Source organism: Catharus ustulatus, chromosome 2 (genome assembly GCF_009819885.2).
Source record: "Catharus ustulatus isolate bCatUst1 chromosome 2, bCatUst1.pri.v2, whole genome shotgun sequence".
Classification (NCBI taxonomy): Eukaryota; Metazoa; Chordata; class Aves; order Passeriformes; family Turdidae; genus Catharus; species Catharus ustulatus.
This window is the reverse complement of record NC_046222.1, coordinates 37,286,388-37,310,707: the sequence shown is the minus strand read 5'-3', so window position 1 is coordinate 37,310,707 and position 24,320 is coordinate 37,286,388. Positions and strand designations below refer to the sequence as shown.

The window sequence follows — 24,320 nt, the reverse complement described above, 5'->3', positions numbered from 1 at the left end:
TTAAATATGAAGTTAAATAGTTTCCAGATGCAATTTTACTGCTCCCTTACCCACATAATGAAAACTAAAAGACACTGTAGAATCCCCGTTGAGGCACCACTATCAATAAGTTTGGCAAATAACTGCCATAAAGCTTTTTTATTGCTCTGCTGATTTAAAAAGTAAGTCATGGAGAACCAAATGACGTGCAATAATGGTTTAATAGTAACAGATTCACTTTGGGGGTATCATGATATGTCTTGAGAACTTTTGTTTAAAATATGTGTAAAAACACACAGGATACAGTTTGGCAAGTGAAACCTTTCATAGGCATAAAGTGCAATTTGTCTGGGGCTTAATCTAGTTACATTTGTGTGATAAACAAGGCTGATGAAAAAAATCACACCATGCTACTCCTAAAGGAAATTATACTAATTTACTTTGGTTTTCTTTAACTTTTCAATATGGCCTTATCCTTTTTTGTGTATAATAAAAAGAGGGGAAAAAACACAAACAAACAAACAAACAAACAAACAAAACAAAAACAAAAAACTTCCAGATTTTGCTTATGATGTTGAAACCAATTTTATGCTTCTGTCAGAGATTTACACCCAGAACTCAGAGTAAAACGACAGACTCTAGAAGGCTAAATGAGTTTACCTTTCTAATCTTAAATTTTAAATGTAGGAAAAGTTTAAGAATCAAAGTCATCTATGTGATTTTGTCTAACAAGTAGTTAGTCTCTCTCGTAGTTTTTTTTCCATGAGGACTTTATATCTCCCTGTAAACAAAATAGAAAACAATTTGTGGGTTTTTTTGTCCAGACACACTATATTTTTACTGGATATCAAATATTCTTGAAGCTTACCTTGGACCCAGTAATGCTTTTGGAAGCAGAGTATGAACCATAATACCAAAACGGATGGAAAACATTAATTTCTGAATGCAAATTTTTTCAGTAAGGCCTAATTTCTGAATGTATTCTTAGAATGGTAACAAGTACACCTGATCAGTGTAAATGAGGTCAGAACTCAGGCCAGGGAGTAAACCAGTTCCTTTCAAATCACTTCAATATGTCAGGATGTACATAAATTAAGAAAATTCTATTGGGCAAGAAATTATCAAAACCAGGGGAGAGTAAGAATGACCTAAACAAGAGATTTTAAAAAGAAAAAAAAATAGCAGAAATTAGTAAATTGGTAAAAAAACATTTAGTAACAACTTCAGCCCTCCTAAAAGCGCCTCTGTGTGCACAAGGAAGAGATGAAGCCGGTAACCTGCCCACAGCTCCTCCTCAGGAAAGTTGCTCCCTACACCTGCACTCCAGGCCTCTCACCTTGCAGTTTCACCCCAACGAGAACATGGCAGTCCCTTGGCCTCCAGCTTCTCATACAAGAGCAAAGTCCAGATTTCTTCCTTTCCCTTCTCTTGGTTCTTCGATTTACTTTCTTCCACACAGTCCAGTCTCAGGTCATTGCAGCTTTTGAGCTATTCTTTATTCTCCAGATGAATACCAGCTCTTGCTGTATGACACCAGCTGGATTCTCTCATGAACAAGACCATGTGACAGCATCCACTTATTTTGTGGTGGAAGTTCAGTCAGCACTGGCTTGACCCAATGTGAAACTTGTTGCAAAGACCTGTAGCTGCTGTCAGAGAAGTATTTCTGTTATATCAATGAAGCTTTTGCTACTTGTTTTCATGAAGGATCAAAAAAAAACCCCTTCTCTTCAGTCTGAAGGTTTTCCCTTCCCTTTTGCTATTACCCTCAAAACCACTCATTTTTTAAAGAAAGGACTCCTTTTCCTTGGAAACACATTCCTAGCTTCCCCAAACTTTCCTGATTTTCTCATTTGCAGTCCTTTGAATGATTTTAGCCACTTGTACAGGAATCTTTCAACATCTGGGCTTTAAGGAAAATAGCTTAGTAGGAGACAGAAAACACTTCTGAAATTTTTTTTAGAGCAGAAAACTCTGGTCTTTGAAAGACATGCTTACACTGTTGAAGATCATATGAAGTCTTCCAGTAAAAGCTTATATCCTTTTCACTGGGATTATAGAGACCTGTCTTAAAATCTGAATGCTGCCATGGAAACTGTCTACAGTCTTTTACTCAGTGGGAAAAGTATTCTGCAAAAATTTCTGCTCCAAGCATATTTTTTTCCTATCTCAACCCACTGAGGTTGTAAAACGGAATGGGCACAACTGCTTAAGATGGCCATGAGGAGTTGCAGTAGCAGGACGCAATCTGCTTAGGCCATGTCCCATACTGAAATGTGGAGATACATGCATTTTATGGCATCATTTTGCATATAGATGACTATATAAATGAGTCACTAACAAATGATGAAATGAGAGAAGTAGGATCACAAAACACTCACACGGTCTGTAATAAATTACAAAATTCAAATGTAGGGCCATACTGGTAGAGATTTCCCAATTAGACCATGAAACATGTTTATCCTGATAGCCCCAGGACTGACCACAGTAGAACATATGTGAACCGGTTAGAGAACACATTCCTATTTCTCACCCATCAAGGTCCATGAAATTAGAAGAAATAGCATAATGCAATAGATAAAGGAGTTATTAATAGTCCTCAAGAGAGGAACTCACATTGCTGAGTGGAAAGTTTGGCATACATATTCTTTTCCATCTCTAATTCCTGGGAGCCTATGGAAAAATCTATTGACTAGATAGAGATGAAGTATGAGTAATTGCATTATGTCACAATTTTATGCTTAGCATCTGGAGATGATTCTGTCTGCAAAGTCAGAAACTCATACATGACAACAATGAACAATGAATGTGATTCTCATCTTCATTAAATTGTGTCTTCATTGCTGTAATTTCAGTCTATTTTTTCTCCTAATATTCAGTTATACTAATATCAGCTGATTCAGGATGTGAATAGCTAATTAGATTTGCATGATTTCATGCATCTCAAAGAGGAAGTTGAAATTTGCCTGAATTCTTCTGAAAAAAAAAAAAGTACTGCTAAAAAGTTAAGATGCACTGCTCTGTAAATAAAACTTGCTTTCATATTCTAATCAAGTGGAATAGACAGTTTTGTGCTTCCTGAGTAACTGCATGGTTCAGGTTACTGACTGGTTTCATTAAAGTTCAAGACACCTTTCTTTTAGTGGCTCTGAAATACTCAAGAAGTTAATTTCTGAATTACACAGTCTCTGGTGTGATGGCCTCCATCAGCAGACGTGTAAGCAGCTAGAGGTGTTACCTTTTAAAGCTGTTGGTCCAGATATTCCCCCACCCCATTGTATAAAATCTCTTGGCTACCCTGCTGATCAGGGTCTATTAAAAATACTGAGTAACTGCAATTTGAATCAGGATTAAGCAATTGGAGTGACAAGGCAAAGTTGGTTTGGACCTCAAGGCATTTTCTGAGTGTTGACTATCACTGCCAGGTCAGATAAAACACAGGATATGTCAATGAACAGGTTAGCTCATACACTGAACAGTTTCACAAGTACAGTAATTTCACGACTATAAGGCGCACCCTTTTGACTAAAATTTTCCCCCGAACCTGGAAGTGTGCCTTGTAGTCCAGTGCACCTTATATATGGACAAAGTTGTGAAATTTGCCAACCCGGAAGTGTGAGCCACAATGCGGGGGGACGGTGCTGCGGGAGAGCCGAGTCGTGAAGCGGGGGCAGGAGCTGCGCGGGGAGGGAGGGAGCCGCCACCGCCCCCGGCACAGGGGGAAGAAGAAACCAGCAGCTGCAGCCCGGGCACAGGGGGAAGGAGCCACTGACGGCCGCAGATGGGCACGGCGGGATGTAGCCGCCGGTGGCCATGGCAGCCGAGCCGCAAGCCGAGCTGCACCAGCCAGCGCCTGGTGGGAGTGCCTGGGCCCACGGCAACTGCGGCCGCCAGGCAGGGGAAGCCAGGACCCACAGCCGCGCGGTGATAGCCAGGAGCCGCGAGCCACACCAGCCGGTGCTGGGGGTGGGCGGGAGTGCCAGGGCCTGAGGCATGGGGAGGGCACCTGGGGTTGCGTTTAAAGGTTATGCCAATCTGCGAAAAATGTTTGCAAATTGAGCACCTGCCAGTAATTTGTTATTTTGCTGCACGCGACACAGCTCCTCGCTGCAAAAAAATGTGCGAGCCATGAGCCGAGTCGTGAGGGGGACCGGGAGCAGCCGGCCCCCAGCCAGTAGCAGCCGCACAGAGAGAGAAGGAGTGGGCAGAACCGCGTCACCCCAAGCCACAGACAGTCCCTAGCCACGGGTGGCCCTGAGCCACCCTGAACCGCAGCAACCCCAAGGTGTGAGCCGTGGCTGCCCCAAACCGCAGCCACCCCTAGCCCCACCTCACCAGCCGGGGGCGGGCGGGAGTGGCTCCTACAAGGGGAGGGTGCTTGGGGCTGCGTTTAAAGGCTACACCAATCTGTGAAAAATGTTTGCAAATTAAACACCTGCCAGTAAACTCCACAATTGCGGGATTCCGTTACCAATTCTTTACTTTGTTACGCGAGGCACGGATCTTCGCGGCAAAAAAAAAGTGCGCCTTATAGTCCGGTGCACCTTATATAATGTACAAAGTTGCGAAATTTGCCGGCTCCCAGAGGTGTGTCTTATAGTCCGGTGTGCCTTATGGCCGTGAAATTACTGTACTTGTTTCCTTTTCCAGCCAACTCACTTCAAAGTTTGTAGTCAAACCAAGCACAGAGCTCCCAGAGGTTTGCACTAATTTGCCTTGAAGGGTTGCATAAGTTTATTTGAAAACTAAGACTTTTTGGAAACATATTTCATAGAATCATAGATCTTTTACATTTGGGAAAGATCTCCAAGACCATAGAGTCCAACTTCTGTTTTCTGAAAACACTGTCTTTCCTTGAGTTGGGATAAGGATATGCCATTAGCTCTTTCAGCCACAGACCTTATGATATGTATCATTGTTAATTGTGTAGACATAAGTCCTTCTGCAATCATATCAGCATCATATTTTTAGCTACTTTGCTGTCACACAGACAAGAATCCAATTTTCAAACAGGTATTCCAATTGTAGTATAATTTACGTGATGACAATTCAATATTATTTTGGATTATAGCAATTAAATTGCAATCCTGGTCCTTCCAGTTGTCACAGTGGTACTACCACTGACATCAACAAAAGTCAGATAAGATCCAAAGGAATGGTAGAGCCATTGTTCACCTGGGCATCGCTTCTGCAAAGAGAGATTTTCATACTCATGCCTCATTCACTTCCTGCAGACAGTTAAACACTAAGTACATATGCAAAATGGAAAAATTCCTGATTCCATTTACTGGCGTGGTTCAAAGATGAATAGACTGCATTTAAGCTAGTGTAAGATCCATCCAAAGACCATTTTTTCTATACCTGGTCTGTTTCCTCTCCACAAGCCTAGCACCTTCCACTCTACACAGTTCCCTTTTTTGAGATGTAGTGACAAGGGACAGGTTGTGACAATGTTCCTTGGACACAGGGGCTCAGCCATCCTGCTGCCCAGGGCCATAGGCTGAGCTGTGGCTGTCTCAGTCTTCCCAGTTCTGATTTACAGTGCATCCCCTAGGTCTGCAACCTGATAGCCATATAGATTTCAGTTTCTAATCACATATATCTTTCCCTCAGCCATCTTCTTCCTCACATTTTCCCTACCACTGATTTTTCCTGAATCGAGACTACACATAGCTGTAATGCTAATGTCACTTCAGACTAGTCTCAGTCCATTCCCTAGAGATCTTGCTTGTTCATTCCCTGTCAAGGTTGACATTACATAAAAATGGTAGGTCTGAATTAGGCTGAAGGTTTATTTCTCTGACACTCTGACAGGTACACAGCCTCCAACAATTTCTCAGATTTTTTGAGACTCACTGGGTTGGTATTCAGGTTCCTAAATATAAGTGCCTACTGCTATTTCAGATCCCTGTGTGTATCTTTCTTAGCAACCAGCTGTTTCTTCAGGAGGTCACTGGTCTTCCACAGATCCTGTGGCATGTCTTTCAGCTCCAGACAGATGTTTCATGTATTTTAAAATATCTATTTCTGCCAATAAATCCCAGAAGTCATATCTCTATGTTCAATGCTCTATGATAAATTTCTGGTCTATGTATTAGCCTACTCTTTTTAATTACAGAGTTTTAGCTCTAATCTCATGACAAGAAGGTTCACAAGTTTTAGGAAAAATTGCATGCTTTTGTTGGTTATGAATTTGCTCTTGCAGTTAACCTGAAGCTGAAGCAGAGGCCTCTTGCAGCTGTAGAACAGATGCACACAGGTATAGTTAATGCTTCCTTGCCTTAAAGCCGTACCTGAGCACATTAAAATGCCATCACCATCCTCAACAAAGCATATTGTCACATAGCAGTGTATTACAAGGCAAGTTAAAATTAAAATAATAGTTATAACTGCAAAATACAAATGGTGACTTGAGATATGGCCTCAGCAATGGGATGCACAAAAAAACACGTGCAAGTACTTTAATCTTCAAGAGGGGAACGAAGGATGTGCAGGAAAGGTATCTGATAGGACTGGAATTCCTGTACAACAAACAAAACCCCTACAAGACCTGATCTCAAAACCAAAATATCAAGAAGAGAATATCACCCTTTTTGGTTTTGGTGTGGGACAGAAAAACCTAAAGCTTCAAGGATAGATGAGAAAAAAAAGAAAACACAGCCCACTTCAGTTCTGGCTTCCCACATCAGTGAGCTTTGAGGACCATCAGGAGCTACAGCCATCAATCCAAGCTGAAACAGCATCAGTTATACATGTAAACTCACAGCTATAGTTCAGGGTAAGCTCATTAAAGACAATTTTGTTCTAGGTGTAGTGATAATTAAATTCTTTTCTATGTCATTCATGATTATACAGACCTCCATCAATTCCCACTCTTACCTATGTGTTTAAAGAGCTCTTCCCTATTTATCTGTTCAAAATATGGAAGAAAATTTTTAACTTTAAATGTCAGTAACCTTTTTCTAAATATTTCTTATAAATAGTTCTTCTGCTACAGGGTTTTATGATGGAGGAAATAGAATTGCTAAAATTTCAATTCTCCATGGCCTAAGTAGAGACATAACATACATAGCTATCCATTCTGTTTTTCCTTACTGATTCCTAATAGCTGACTTGCCACTTTGGCTGCCTACAGTATTTCTTGTGGCTATGACAGAACAGGCCTTTGTGAGGCATCATTAGATGTTGGTTAATTGCTGCTGTTTCACAGGATTTGTATATTATATTGCATGGACTTCTCCAATTTACAGGTGAAGCTAAGATCACATTTACACAGTGTAGGATTAACACTTTCAGTTGCAAGTAACATAGAACAGGAATTTTGCCTAACTAAATCACTAGTTCAGTTATTCGCCCAGAACTTGAGTATAATGGAGGGAGAAAGAAAAGAGATCTCCAGAAAGGAGCATAGGTTTTACAGAGTGTTCATATAACACTGCAGAGAAAAGGGGGCTTGAGCTTCTTTAACATCATTCTGGCTGCACATTGGGATACAAACAGTGCCATATCCCCTTACAATGAAAAAGTAATTCATGTAAGTGAGACCGAGAGGTGTATTTATGTTCCTTTTTACTGCTGGTTTTAATATACGGTTCCTTTTGGGGTTTGCTTGGTTACTTTGAGTCTCAGTACTCCACAGACTTCCCAGGGCTCAGCCCTCTGTTCTTGCTTATTTTATTCTTCCCACTATTCTGCTGGCTGTAGGAGTTCAATACTGTTAGGTTCCAAATTATTGTTCATTATGGAAAATGTGTGAAGAAAAAAAAAAGGTGAACTGATCACAACAGAGTTTGTAGAATATGGTGTGCACAATCCATTAATTCCATGACTGTTCAAGAGATCATAGTATTCTCTTGTCCTGGATAGTCACCATGATATCAAGCTACTCTGGGTTTCCTTCTGCTCCTGTGTCTTTGCAGTATCACAGATTTAGAGTTCCAGATATCCAGAATTAGGATTTTTTTTCCTATCTCTATGCTTCTGCAGGAAGCATAGAGAAGTGCTAAGAAGTATTGGTACCTTGTGCTTAACTTAATTTTAGATATTCTGAAGGTTTATTTAGCAACAGTAATAAGAAGGTATTTATAGATATGTCATTACTGTAATCAAACACTAGGAATACTCATGAGTATAGAGATTTTATGGATAAACTGATATAAATATATATAATGAGAGGATACTGTGGAAATTAAGTTTAAACAGCCTGTTTCACCTAGAGCATAAACTGCTGCTATTCAAGCTGAGTAAAAAAGAAGATATTATGAAAAAATTAAATGAAAAATTCATCAGTTACTCAGGATCTTAGCACAATTTAGGTTTCAATTCTATGAGACACTTCAGGAAGATTTAGATAAAATATCACATAGTAAGTTCCTTGAAAATTAAATATTTCTGTAGTATTTGTTTTGCTTCTCTTTACCAGAGATGAAAATTAGTTTATCTGCAAAGTTTGAGTGGACTAGTTTATCACCTTGTTCCCTGAGCCAGACAGCCACCGAAATTCTCATTTTCATTTTCCCATAGCTGATAATAATTTACCACCTTTGTCACCCTCATTGATTTTATTAGCCGTGGATCCAATATTTTCACCTTGATACAAGCAAAACTCCAGGTTGCCCAAGTAATGGCTGATAAACAGAGTCCTACCTAACTTCAGGCACAAAGAGTTTTCTCTTCTATAAATAGTCATATATAAATATACAAAATATTTATAAATATAAATATAAATATAAATATAAATATAAATATAAATATAAATATAAATATAAATATAAATATAAATATAAATTAAATATAGATATAAATATAAATATAGATATAGATATAAATATAAATATAAATATAAATATAAATATAAATATCTAAGAATATATATATATATATATATATAAATATATACATAATTCCCCTTATTTTATTGGAAATAGGCATTTTTCTGCTATGTATGTATTTTGCTACCAATCAGCCTCCTAGCTACAACAAACCAACTCCCTTTGTCTTCTAGCATTTGTTTTTAGGGGCACAGAGCAACTCTGTGCTGCCGAGAGCACACTGATGTGTTGGCAATGTGCATATTTACCTCAGTTCAGCACGGTCAGTGTAGCCCAGCTGGGTGTCCTGTGCCTTGAGCTTCCCTGAGCACACAGCAAGAACTTCAGCCACAATCTCAGAGTTTGATTATTTTTTTGACTTTTTTTGGTGCCTGGAAGAAGGCTCTTTGATGTGGGAAATTGGGGGAATGCATGGATTTCTGCCGAGGGATGGGCCATGAGCCAGTTTTTATTCTGTCAGAATGGGCGAGCCCTGGTAAATGCTGCCCAGAGAGATTGTGGAGCCTCCATCCTTGGAGATACTCAGAATCATCAAGACACACTCTATATGATCCTACTTTGAGTGAAGGATTTGGACTAGAAAGTCCTACAACAGCCATTCCCAAAAGGGCTACTGCACCATGGAGTACACTCTGGAGTAGGGGTTTATTTTCCTCTCCTTACTCCCAGGAAGGAAAAACATCTAATGGAGATGGATAGAAGAAGCATCACAAAGCTACACCAGGTGCTGTTGAAGACTGTTCACTCTCATAACTCAGACTACAGTGGTTTTCTGCAGGGAAATGAGATTTTTCAAACAATTCAGGATCTGACTGACTGAAAGCAACAGGAAGAAGTTCTTTCTTCCTCTTTGGTAATCAATTCTCACCATATAATAAAGTGAGTGGAAACACTTCAGATCAGGTTGTAAACACCTAACACGCCTTAGTCTTGCCTCTGTGTTTATCTTGTGTCTTTATCCTTACATTTATGCAACAGTTCTAAGACACAAGGGGCTCTGAAGAATGTAGTCTTTGCCAGATGACAGAAGAACAGTGGGTTTTTCTGCTCTCAAGAGTTGCACTCCCATTCTGCAGCCTCATACAATATTCATCTCCTGTCTGAACAACACCTCACCCAATCCAATATTATATCAGGTTAAAAACCCTGATTTTTGAACCATCAGCATCTACCCAATGCCTGTTCACCACCTCTTCTCCTCTCCAAACTAGACTTTTTCATATTAACTCAGGAGTAGGACACAGACACTAACTGTTGTTACCCTAGTGATGGTGTCTCATGATAGCAACATAAATGTGTCTTGACACTGATGAGACTGCTGCCCTTCAGTCATATCTTTATAGATATGCAGCAGCCACTGACCCAATTTCCATAACTTTGGCTTAGTCTCAGGCACACTGTCTATGCACAAGAAAGTTATTTCAGTAATGACAAAGAAAAGTCTTCACACTTCAGTAAGCTGGGAAGATTTGGAGAACTCTGTGCTCTCTCTTGCTTCTGCTTTTGTGGTTGGCTGGTGCAGGTAAAGTGAGAGGAGCTCCTTCACCACGCCTTTCATGGGTAAGCTTTTTCCCCTTCCTGCTACTGGGAGCTGAGGTACTGAGTGAAGGAAAACTTGTCTCTCTTATTCACAGATGAGCAACACACACACATCCTGTGTTTGAGTATTTTCAAGCTCTTTTTATAAAAATAAGTGAAAAAAACCAAACAAAACAACTTGCTTCCTTACCTTAAGATTAAACACAGGCACAGTCAGAAATTTGCCAAAAATTATTCATACCATCAGTTTTAAACTGAGATTAATCGACCTTTCAGTACTGTGAACTAATAAGACTTTCAAGGAATGGTACAGTATTAATTAGAAAGGAGTGCTCTGAATGGTTGCTAAGAAACAACTATATATTTGCAATCACTTTTTTACCCTTGGCAGCAATGCCTTGTCATAGATTCAAGAATATTTCTCTCACAACAAATCCCTGTCGTTTTCAATTAGCAGGCTAAGAATTTAAAATCTAGTTGCTGATTAGTATAACAAGACAGGAGGTATTTCTGCTGAACTGAAGATAGAGAATCACAAGTAATGTATATATTAAAGGCCTAAACACGACATGCAGGTGCATAGCATGGTTTTCATCTAAGTCAACTAACAATCTCACAGGGAAAAGCCAGGTATGGTTATGGGGGTACCATGACCAGGCAACTCTTCCAGCTTGCAGCTCAGATGCAATCACCCTCCTTTAAGACATACAAGACAGTTTTGTCATTCTTACTGGCTTCGGGGCTAGCAGTCGTCACCAGCCTGCTTTACTTCCAGCTACAGGATAGCCATAGAAACCCATAGAAACCTGAGAAAAATCAAAGAACAGATAATAATCAAAAACAGATAGAGTATTGAAAGATGGGACACTTTAACATCTTAGCAATTTTCCCTAAAAATGACTCTTAATTTTTTTCAAATGACATCTCAGATATTATCAGCTTTGTGACGCACAATTGCACTTCCTTGTTTTAAATATTCCCTAGTCCTTGCAATGTGTGCCTTGGAAAACAACCCACTAAAATCCTGCACAGCATTCTGTTTATGTGAATTGTTGCCTTTACTGCCATGTGGCCACTTCCCATGGGTGAAGTTAGGAATGTGCTGAAGCATTTACAGAACTTAATGGACTACATAGGAATATGGGAAATCAACTGCATCCAGAGCACTTCCAAAGCATGAAGAACAATAAAATCAGAAAACCCTAGAGATTTTAAAAAATTTTCTTTGGAAGGGCTTACTAGAAACAACAGAGCAAGTTCTTTAAACAAAAACATGACATTCACAGTAACATTCCTTTTAAAACAGTGTCTGCATGTAAAGAATGACCTTCAGCTTTTATGAAAGATATTTTTACAGGGTCCTGCAAAGATTGTTTTTTGATATCAAGACAAAAAATCCAAAGTTTGAAACTGAATTGAAAATAAGCAAGTTATAGATCACAGAGGAAGGTGGTGAGAGGGAAGTACCTGGATCATTTGGGAAGCTGAACCACAGGAGTCTGAGAACAATCTTAAAGACGGTAATTGAGGACTTCACCCTGGTTAACTTCGTGATAAAAATACAGGAGAGATGAATTCCTTAATCAGAGGCTGGGAAAGTTTGTATTTTAAAATTAGTGGAATTTCCAAAGGTGATTGAAAAAGTTTTGTTATTGTCTACTGATTGCATCTGGGTTTACCATATTTACATAATGGATTTATTTTTGTCTCAATGCAAAGATTATTTTCAGGAATGGAAGAGAGGTGTTGCCTTCCTCTGAAGCAACAGAAGAAGCAGCATAATTAGTTATGCTGAGATGGATCACAGCTAAGAGTAAGGGATTGTGTCTCAGCAGAAAGTCTTGTCCCAAGGTTAAACACTCTATCAGATCTGTCAGGATTTAAATTTTACTTGAATAAGTCTGTCAGGTTGTTTTTCTAGGATTTCTTCTAAAGCACAGATCTAGCTCATCTTGAAGACTATATTTGTTTTCCATAAATGCCATTGAGGAAGGATCACTGGTCTTGGTCTTCCTTGCTTGCTTTCCTCTTTGATTTACAGTAAACAGGATGCTTTATGTGCTCTGGGGGATCTCCATCTATGATACAGCTCCCAAAGATCATGGAGATCTGAATTTGCTAGTCCAGGAATAATTTCCCACCTCAAACTTTCTTCTTCTGAAGTATGTAGGAGTAAGACATTGTCTCTTCAATATAACAGAAAAATTATGATTTAGGGGGTAAAATGGAAAGTAAACTATTTCAGATTAGAATTAAGATAACTTTTTTCCAAATATAAGAATACTTTACATACTGGAACAGCTTTCCCTGGGCTGTTATAGATACTCTTTTACAGTCATCTTTTTGCATATAATCTTTTAATACTTCAAAAGGAGAGAACTTAGGGGGGCTGGACTGGCTGTGCATGGCAAGCAAAACTGACAACAGCCAGCTATTCTCACTGCATAACATCTTACATTTTTACCTTGTGAAATCACAGATATAACAAATCTAGCCCAGGTCTAGGGGAAGGTGTAAAATACACACTTTCTTGCATTCTCTTACTTATTTTGATATATTCTTATGAAATCAGGCGATTAGTAAACTACCGTTTTTCTGGGGTATTCAGACTTTCAAAGATAGAAAATTACCCTCACTACCTACATGGAGATTACCATGGTTTGGAAGAGAAGTCTGGCACTTGATCTGCAGAGCAGAGTCTTCCTGCAGAGCAGCAGTCACTTCCCAAATCCATTACAACCCCAATGTCTTACACTTGGTATTTCTGCATAAAAGCTTAGCTATTTTTTCCTTTTATTCTATGCAATATGTTTCTTTGAATATAAATATTAGCAATTATTTCTATAACAAAATTTCTGAAGATGTTTTGTGGTCAAGTATTGGCCGAGACAAATATTAAACACCATCTATTGTTATCTCAGACTATGACTCCTCTTTCATCATTAAGAACTTGGAAACAGGTCTGAAGTCCTTAATTAGCCCTCCTTTATTATCCTACCAGCATACAGACATGGTATTAATCTGACCTGTGGCAACAACTATTATCTACTACCTCAATTGATTAATCTTTGCTTGTAAAAGAGAAACTTAAAGGGAACTTGCTGCTAATTTTGGAGAAAAAGTGACTGGGTAACATTTTTGTCCTTTGAAAGGGAAGCTTCTATTAAACACAGTCATTCCTCATCTATCTCATTATTTCACACTCCTTGTGAGGAACATCTTGACCAGATAAAAGAAAATGTGAGCCTATTAAATTCAGTATGTTTACTGATGGGATACCTAACTCACCTGTGTAGTTAAAGACCAGACTTTTATTTTTTAGCTTCTAATGTAATCCAGAAAAGCATCCTCAAAATTTCTGCCACCAGGCAGAATGAGCAAACAGCAACTTTGTCTTTTCATTTCCCATTTAAGCCTTTCATTTTCCATTAAAGCTCTGAACCTTCTCCAAGCATTTCCTCTGGCTCCTTCCCATTCGTATCTCAGTGAAAATCCTCAAAAGAATAATCTCTAACTACTGGGGTACTAGACAGTCTCCTTGTTAATTAAGTTCTCTTTCCTAGTGGCCATTGCTCCTCACTACTCTCCTCAGGCACCTTCTTGAGTCACAGGGTAGCTGTCACTCAAGGATGCAGAGGCCAGGGATATCCAGGGAGTGCAGTGTCTGCTCAGACACTCCAGCAAATCACTCCTAAGCATGGACACAGAGGGAGACCTGAAAGGAGCAGTGAAAAGGCAGCATCAAGGTTGTACTCAAGTTAAAGAGAATGGTGATAATTGCTAGTCTCTCAACATCCAAAGCAGAAGTTGATCAAATGCAGCCTTGGTCTGGACAGTGTGGATGTCCCATTCCCAGGCTGCAGGATGCCGGTGGCACACTGGGTAGTCCCTGAAGCAGACCCTGCACCTACTCCTGCCTGTCTGGAGCAGGAGCTGTGAGCCTATCCTTTATTCCTGCTCTGAGTACATGCTTGTCCAAGGTATGAGTACATCCTTTTTCCCACTGCTGAGTGTTCATGAGTCTCACAACCTCATGCAGGAAAGCAAATAGTGTGTGGACAGCTCTTTCTTGCCACAGTTTCTGCTGCACTCCAGAACAGTTGTCTGACACCTGGAGCTGCTAAAGAGATGCTGTTTCTGGTCACCTTTTTTTTTTATTTTTTTGCCAAGGAAGTCCTACCAGCCTAAATCAGACCCTCACGACTACATACTGAAAGCCAGGGGGGTCTGTGCTGTTCAAAGAAACTTTCTGGCCCTATACATGGGGACCACAATCCTCTCCTAGAAAGTCCCTAGATGCATGCAAGACACGCACAATTATGCACGAGTTTTTTTCTCTAGGATGCCCCTGATCTGATGGCACTCAATGTACAGTTATCGGCAAGAAAAGCCTGAAGTGAGAGGTGTGCCATGCATGCCATGACAGCCACATCACATTCACACCACTGCTTTATGGGAGCAGCCATCATCATCCTGTAGAGTATACAAGATTGTATTGTTATGTCATTGTCCTTATGATATCACAAGTGAGGTGGGCCACAAAATTCCATCTTGGCTTTTCTACACTCTATTCTAGAGGGTCTGTTCAAAAGCAGTTCTTGAAATACTTACTTTTGCAAGAATCAAAGGACAGCCTTTCCCAAAGACAAAGTATGTAGTTCTTATATGAATGTCAGAGTGGCTCAGGTCACCATAAAAAAGGTTACAGAAAATCATGCTCTGATGTTGGTGTTCAACCTACTAAATACCACAGATGTCATATTAAAAATTTAGAAACTCTGCTAGATTAATATTGCAGTTATCTTAAAGCAGAAGCATACTGAAGGTAATATTAAAACATGGAGAAATTTTTTTTAAAAGCATCCCATTTCTTATTGCATTTTATTACACCCTTTTCAGCTTTGTGGTATTTACTGTCAAAACTAATGCAGAGTTTTGTCTTTTTTCTAAAGCTCTGTCATGACTCAGAAATGGCATTCCCCAATTCAGTGCCCCTGCCAAGACTCTCACTGACCAGATGTCACCTGCTCACTCCCTCCTCCTTTTCTTCCCTTCCCAGCTCCAGGGAAGGGGTTGAGATTTGGAGGCAGGAGAGTGAAAATTAAGGCTGAGTTCAGAACAATTTTCTGGAAACAGCAATAAGATAAGAAAAGGAGCAGTAACAGCAGCAATACTAATAACAAAAGCTACACGACAAAAAATCTATTTACATGGAAATAAAATCCTTCACCTCCCAGCCTCCCATGATTTCTCCAGAGAAGAGACCTTTACTCACAACCCTGGCAAGTGATTAGATGGTATCAAATAACAGCAGGGTCTGGCCATGTCCTCTTCCCAGCTACTGTAAGAATCAAACCCTATCCTGGCCAAAATCAGGACACACTCACTAAATATGCTGACAAAAAAGTTATTAACCAGCACAACAGGAGGAAAAAAGGTACAAGAAGCAATACTTTAAAAAATGGCTGTCATCTTCTCTCTTCTAATCAATCTTTTCCATGCTCTTACCAACCCAGCAGAAGAGAGGATGAAGTAGATAGGCATAGGCAGGTATTAAGATCTGTGTAAACCATCTACAAAACTTCTGTAAAAAACTGAGACTACAGCCACTGCTTTGTTGTTTTAGCAGTAACTGAGAGGGAAAGTGATTTCCTAGCAATCAATGAACATAACTTTACCAGAACAATCAATCACTGTCCCAGAATCCATTATTTAGAAGGGGAAGTGTTTACAAGAAAAATTCTGTAAATGGTTTGGAAGCTAAACTGAGAAAAGGAGTTGCCAAGGGCCATCTTTTCAACGGACATGTATGATCCACTCAGGAAGCCTGTGGCTCAGCATCACCTCATAGCTGAGATTAGAGATGCATAGGCTGAAAAACTGGGGAAAAAGCCTCTCCCTGCCACAGGGACAATGGCATTTAACCTAACAACCCATAACTTCTCCATAAAATGTGGATATCATTTGGAGTTATTCACCAAGTTTCTAACACTTTACATTACCTCACATATAAATCGGCATTCCTTTCAAAGTGAATTGTACTTCAAAGGTCAGAATTAGATTTCTTGTTACTGAAACATGAACCTTCCTATCCAGGTAGGCTTCTTATTCACACAGGGCAGTTTTTTGATCCCAAAAAAAGCACGGTGAATGGACTTCTACAAAAAGAGTCAATGGGAAATAAAGACCCATGATTGATGGGAGATTTCACAATGCCATATTTAGAAGTCAAGTATTGAACTCAGTAGTCAGATATCCAGTTTAAGAGTTAGAGGTTGTACAGCCAAGTTAGGCCCTGTGTATGAGAAGGAAAGGCTCTGATGTCCCATCCATCAGCACTGGGATGCCCTCACACCTGAGAGAAAACATCACAGAAACACAAATCATCAGCTGGACACACAACTTCAAAAGTGGGCCTAGGCACCTCTGCAAAATAGGGATTTAGAACCTCAAATTATGTTCACCTTCTCATCAGTACCTTGGTGGTACAATACTTTGCCAAGTAGAGAGAGCTTAAAGTAGGATTGAGAGTACCAAACTGTTCCATTAAAATATTCCACTGTCTCCAGCAGAGAGGGGCAGGAGAGTGGAGTCTCTTGAATAGTGTGCACATTACAGATTTATAAATGTTCAGTGAAATATTAAAGTGGTTTTCCTGGATCATCTATCCCTGGCATATCTCAGGCAGCCACAAGGTATAATCTTTCACATATAGTCATAGAACTTGCATGAATTAAACAAGTCTGTCCTTAACAGAGTATCTTATTCACTTTACTACAAGAAAGCTGTAAAACCTTAAACCTTGTTCTAACTAAACCAAAAACCAAATTCATTAGGTTATACCCATTCATTCTTGCGTCAAGATTGGCCTTTAACTGAAACATCTAAACTCACTAGGAGATGTTTTTACTCCTGCAGTACTTGTTGAAAGAAATATATTTTCTCTTAATCCTAGCCATGCTCAAGTGATTAAGTCAAAATCTGTTGTGTGAGGAGACATGAATGCCTCCTTCCTTTCTGTGGAAGTTATAGTTACAGTAATTACACGATTATAAGACGCACCTGATTATAAGCCGCACCTCCGGGTGTCGGTAACGTTTCGTTCTTTGTCCATATATTAGCTGTACCGGATTATTAGCCGCACTTTCGTTCGCAGCGAGGATCCGCATGCAACTTTTACAAAGTTGCCAATTAGTAACAGAATTGCAGGATCGCGGGGTTTACTGGCTCGGCTTGGGGCCATGCGGGCTTGGCTCAGCTCAGGGCTGCTGCGGGCTCGCACTTCCGGGTTGACAAATTTCTGAACTTCATCCATATATTGGCCGCACCTGATTATAAGCTACACTTTCGGGTTCGGACCAAAATTTTAGTCGAAATGGTGCGGCTTATATTCGTGAAATTGTAAGACTTTCCGCTTCAAAGTTCTTTTCTCTTGTTAGTAACTAATTTAACTGTATTCCTCATGCAAGCTGCTCAGGACCTTACACACTTTCCTCCCAAAGTCCCTCTGCTCACATGCTCCAAACTCACATTTATCTTTTTCACAATTTATTTTCATTCATGCCATAGTAATTCTGTTCCAGGGTGATTTATATTTTTTCTTCCTTTCCACTAGTTCTTTCAGCTGCTAAGTCCCCATTTTTGGTTTGTAATGATTTCATTACCTCATCCCAGGTCTCCTATTCTAACCCTGCTCACCATACACCTTTTCTTGTGTGACAGTCCAGATTCCATGCACTTCCAACAGCTCTGTGACAGATTTGCTACTGAATTCTGGCATGATTTGAGGCATTGCATTTCCACTGACTTCATGTTCCAGCTGTACCTGGGTAGAAGGGTACAAAATCCTGACCTATTTGATGATGATAAAGGGGGTACATAGTGATTATTAGTAGTGTTAAGCTTGGATTTTTTCCTTTCTTTGTTTTCTGTAGTTCCTGTAGGAATTTGTTAGCTTTATAATATTTCAATTTCTGTCTCTTTGCCTATCTGTGGGATTATTGATCGTACTTCAGCCATTCACAGTTGTGGGGCAAACTGGGGTCACTCATAGAACAGCTACACAGAGGAGAAAAATCACACAAGAAAATACAGAGAAGTCAATAAAAGGAAAATATGAGTAAAACCTTGATAAGTGGGGCATCGTGACATGGAAAATAGAAAAATATTATCTATATTATAATATAAAAATATATATTTTATTAATTTCTTGCTGCACATGCTTGTCTCAGTCAAGAATTTCAAATAAGGTGTATTACCATCTGAATTAAATGGAAAGAAAACAGCTTAGTATTCAAAGGCTTTTCATAATTTAGGAACAGGAGCAAAGGGTTCACTTTTTCTATGACACATATAGAAAAACTCTCATACTTCAAAACATGCTGTCTATGTCCATGCTTCTTTCTGGAGGACACTCACGGGCCCAGATTGTCCCTTACTTTCTCATGGGTTGAAACCACACCAAAAACCATGCTAATGTCTGAAACACTCCCTGCCAGTCTTTTATTTGCATTTTTTACTGGCACAGTCTAAGGAATCAGCTCTGTTCCTGGCTCTGTTTCATATTCCTGAAAGTTCAGAGGTAAATTGCTCCAGAGCTGACTCTGCTCCCTTAAAATGCCTATGATTTTAGTGGAGGTGAGTTCTCCACATCTCAGTTCTCCAGCTGTAAAATGATAAGTGTTGGGAGGAATGGAAGACTGGCAAGGAGGACTGTAAATCACTTGAGTGACAGTGCAGCTGGGAGTAACTCTTGATAAGCCTGTGTGAACAGCAGGCCAGTCACGGACCACATTTAATGGTGCCTGAGTCCCCACTTGAGTACTCCTGCCCATGTGCTGCTTTGGGGGTCCCCTGCTTCACAAGGTCATGGAAATAAATTTACTCCATGTTCTAGACACAAGCTTGTGGTTGTCCCAGGTGTCTGCCTGTGTTGACTCACACAGCAACTACTACTCTAGTGTTTGAGATTAAAGAAGATAATAGAAAACCTTTAAAATATAAGATGTCCCTTTATCTAGGGGATGGGGAAGGTGAATTTCTTTCTTCTGCATTTCAAATTCCTTTTCTAAATGAGTCATGAACACACCAGAATTAAAGATTCCCTTCTGGTACACCTATGAGCATTAGAATAATTTTGGTTTAAACCAGTGAATAAACCTGTATCACATTTATTTCTCTTTGCTTTTTGTCCTATTTCTTTCAATTCCTATTTATGAGGATCTTATTTTTCACCTGAGACTCTAAAAAGCCATTTTCATTGCTATGAAATGCTGATAGGAGGTGACATTCATCCTTGTGTTAGCTCCAGTTTTCATTTGCAGGTACTGACCATCTGTCCAAACAGGCTGGAGTTAGAATAGAGAATGAAAACTTGCAAATTAAAATCATCCCAATGTCAAAATGTAATCAAATTTTGAAGAGTCAGGAGTATTGTAAAGCACTAACAATATTTTTTGAGATATTTTACTGAGCAGACTAGTCTTTTACAAAACAGTGTGGTGCCTGGATGAACACACCTCTGATATTCACTCCCTCCCCCAGTCAGTTTGCACACTCAGGAAGCAATAAGCCATGTCAGATGGAACTTTGAGTAACCAAGACTTTTTCTCATAGCATGTAATTCCAGAATGCCTAAAGGTTTTAACTTTAAAAAAAAAAAAAAAAGGAAGGAAAAAAAAAGCAAGAAAATTGCAGTAGCTGAAGAAAAAAAGTCAAACATTTATACCATTCTTTCCCCCACTGCCTGACTGGCTCTACCCTCACAGGTGGTGGTCTCCTACACTAGGTTGCAGCCAGTTAAATGCATCTGGCAGCAAATTCTAATCAGCTCCCATTGGTACTAAGAAATTCTCTGTGAGCACATTCATATCCTGGTTTCTTACTGTCCATTTTTGGCTGAGTTTTGGATATGTCTACATCTTCCCCACTCATTTCACATCCTCCGAAACCTGTTCAGCCTTAGAGCTCCCTCAGGCATGACACAATCACCCCTCCAAAAGTTCTCCTCTTGGCCCAGACACCTAAAGGAAGATGTACATTTTTGGGAGGAATAAAGCAAGATCAATCTGTTATGGACATGTGGCTGTGTTTTACCTTCCCTGAACAGTGAGCAGCTGTGCCTGTGCTGTTTCATCTGCACCCACACTGGTGCTACAAAGAAATATCACAGAATGTCAAAGAATGCTCTGAGCTGGAAGGGACCCACAGGGATCTTCGAGTCCAACTCTTAAGTGAATGGCCCATATGGGGATTGGACCCACAACCTTGGTGATATTACAACCAAGCTCTAACCGAGTTAAAACATTTCAACAACCAGCTCAGAAACTGGTTTGCACAGGAATTTCTGCAGAGAATTTATTTTCTCAAAGTCCAGAATATTTCTTTGGTGTGCTGAAATTCTGCCATCCTTATCTGCCTAATTCCCTGAGAAAAGAAAGGGAGCTTTTCAACCCTGACACATCCCCAAAGCTGTCCTTTGATACTATCCCAGCCCTTGCCAAAGGTTTGTTTCCAGCCTGCCTCCAAGCTGCCCCAAAGTTATCTGCTGTGGTGACTGGCAGCCACAGGACCCACTAAACAGCAGAAGGGAAGAAATTCCTCCAGAGGACAATTTGCAGAAGGAACCTGACTTGCATGCACAAATTGTCTGTTGGAGGATATTTTCTCTCTCTCTATATGAGGAGCCTGGGGAGATCAGCCTTCTGACTCAAATACTGCATTTAGACGCTTAAAGTTCAGTAATATAATTCATAGGATTGCTAAGCATATATAACTTTCTAGGTTTGCAACAGATAAGAGATGTAACTACATTTTGATGCCTGTGATAAAATGCTGGAGGGTAGAGGGAGGCCCTAATCAGTCATCAAGTACATCCATCACCAAAACTGGATTTTCATTTAGTCGGCAAATTTTATTACATGTTCCAGTTTGGCTTTAGCAACCCATGTAAGTCCTTCTTCTGATAAAGGAACTAGAGCAGACAGTGGTTTTGTGTCTGCTGCAGACCAGCAGGACAGTTTCTGGAACTGTGCACAGAATCACAACAAATTATTTGCATATGTCTGCACAAGAAGCCCAATTGTCCCAAGGACCTTGGGGAGAGCCTTTACAGAGACTGAAGGGACACAGAACTTCCAAATGTTCCCAATCCAGTGCTTGACTAGTGCAGTCATAGAGCACTGAACAAAAATCTCCTCAGGAAAACATGCAAATTGAGTCCTCCTATACCCAAAAGAAAATTCTCACCTATCAGTCACACCAAACACCCTTCTCCTTCTCAGCTCCAGAAAGGTTTCAGCTGTCTGGGAAAACCTGCTGCTCCTTTGCTTTATCCAGTTGGTGCCCAGTGCAGCAGTGCCCAAAGCGCTGTGTCCCAGACCCGTGGCACCCTGGAGCAAAAGAGCCAGCTCAGCTCTTCAAACGTATTCCCACTTGACAAGAGTGGAAGGTAGGAAGAAAAGGCGCTGACAGCTCCCAGTCAAGTACAAACCATAGAAGAATTTCCCTGCACACTCAGTTTGTCATAGGTTAGCTAATAAAGATGGTGAGCACTATGTTGTCAGTAAAAGCGATGATTTTCAGCTACCCGAAGCAGAAAAAATACATGTGTTTCTGCTCAGCCACAGAAGTTTTTAACATGATGATGGCTTGTTTTCACCTTTTTTTTTTCACACCTCAATGCTTTAATTCCTCAAGGACCTTATGAACAATCGAGGTGTGTTTTGCAGCAAGTAGAGTTGTTGCATAATTGTGAACAAAATGACACATATTTCTTTTATCTCATTATCTTAATCTGAGTAGACCAAGTGAGTCACAGAGACAAGAATACATGTTAACATCTGAGAAAAAAAAGAAAAAAAAAGATAATTTTAGATATGATAAAAAAGAAGTGGATGACTCTAAGTGTTATATAACATGGACCTTTATCTCCTGTGTCCCAGATACAGGTACAGACCTGAAATATCACAAATTTCCCAACAACAGACCAGGTTAAAGAACCTGCCACCCTCTGTCCCAGACATGTGGCCCCACAAAAAAAAAAAAAAAGTATGAAGATATCTGGGAAGCTTAGTATACATGCTGGCTCTCAGTGAAATAAACAACTGGCAGGAGGGAGCAAACAGCAAACACACTGAATACTTCATTACCCATTTCAATTCTTTTGTTCCCTAAGGGAGTTAGTAGAGCAAAAAAGCACTCTTACACTCTCTAATTCAGTCCTCAAACTTATAATCACTTTGAGATAGAAAAGGCAATTTGCAGGGAGCTCATGGTAACTGACTCACATTTCCCAGTGATTTTATGCACTTGGCCACTTCACTTCTGGTGAAGGCAGGAAACCTACATGGATTTATATGGAGGCAAGGATCTGCGTCCATTATCAACCTGTCTCCAAGGATGGTATCAGTCACTGGGAGCCACACACTTCAGAAGGCATCATTAGACAGTTGAAACCAAATAACTAGTGCTAAACAGAACGAAAAAAAGGCCAGCTTCTTCTCCTTGCAGAAGTGGAGGAGTGAAGGGCAACTTCCATAAGAACTGTATCTCAGCCCCAAGCAAACTGCTTTGGTTCCCTTCAATCTATTCTCTGTGGTTCCCTTCAGTCCCTCTGTGCCAGCCCATGGCTTCTCTTGCTCTGGAAAGCTGCTCTAAGCATTTTGACACCTCAACTAATGAGCACAACCTGCCAGCAGAATAACTGATGCTCTGCTGCTATATTCAAAATTAAAATAATCCATTCCCCAGTCATCAGCCACCCAGGGGATAGGAGAGTGCAGAGGATGGTCCTGTCTGTCCCCCCTCTTCTCATCCCTGAGGGAACAACTGGAGAGATTAAAACCACAGGTGCATCCTGGCCCAGAGGAAAACAAGTGTTCACCACTCTTCTCCAACCAGTCCTTCTTCAGCCTGGGGGATATTCAGCTGGCAGGAGAGGGTATTCATGATTCTCTGCAATAAACAGGAATCCCCAGATGCACCTGTGTCTGCTTCTACAGGAGGGAATCCAATTCTCAAAAGGCTGTGCCAGAAGTAGGGATGCTGGCTGCGTAGGAGTAGGTGTCATGGGCAGAAGACAAGCAGGGAACAAAGACATGTGGGAATGGACTCATGGGTTTCTCCCAGGAAGATCTTGTGAGAAAAGGAAAAATAATAATATTGATAAGGAAGACAAACAAATAAAACTAACTAAAAGGAATGTGGTAAATGTGAGAAAGATGCTGTACAAACATTCAGGCTGTGGGTGGGGTGTCATGAGTCCAGAGAAAAATACACAAGAGGTTCGGTGGGAGGGTAGGGACTCAGTCTCTGAGGACATCTGCAAGCCAAGCTTGGCAGCTGGGAATGCCCACTAGGACTGAGAGAGAAACAGCAATGCTGTGTCTCTCCTGATCATGCAGTAAGAGGGGAAAGGATCCCAACTACAACATTTTGAAGATCAAAATGAAGATGTGTGGGCTGACTGTACCGCAAAAAGTAAATATCTGCGATACAGCAAATGACTGAGGACAGGACTATTCCCTTTAAAACAGAGTTCTGTTTCCTGACTTTGGGTTTCATCAAGCCAAGCCCTCTGATGAGGTATAGATGCTCCTCTTGCCTGGTTTTATTGCCAACTTTTTTGTCTTACTTTAAATAAAAAGGGAATGTAACCATCGAAATTTTATGGACCCTCCAGGGGATGCCCTTGTCAGAACAGAATTTACTGCAAGCATCCTTAGCTTTCACAAGATAGAAATACTTATTAGATCAGCATGGATGAGAGAATTTTCAAATCTAACACCAGGGTATGAAAATGCTGTGCATTAAAAAGGCAAATTGGGTTTTTGCTCTGGAGAGAAACATTCATAAATCAATCAGTGGATGGTGTAATGCAGGATGCAATGTGAAGCAAGAGGCTCAAGAAAAAAGAGAAATTAAGAGAATACTTTCAGAAAATTGAAATAGAAGTAGCAATTTTGATTATCA

The 24,320-nt window shown here is 40.2% G+C and overlaps 1 long non-coding RNA gene across 1 annotated transcript in view; it reads right to left on the bottom strand.

Moving 5' to 3' along the window:
- Nucleotides 1-21,675, bottom strand: part of LOC116992054 — a 28,880-nt gene extending 7,205 nt beyond the window's left edge. The window contains exon 1 of the long non-coding RNA XR_004416990.1: nt 21,597-21,675. This is a non-coding gene — a long non-coding RNA (uncharacterized LOC116992054). The remainder of the gene's footprint in view (nt 1-21,596) is intronic.
- Nucleotides 21,676-24,320: the final 2,645 nt, after the last annotated feature.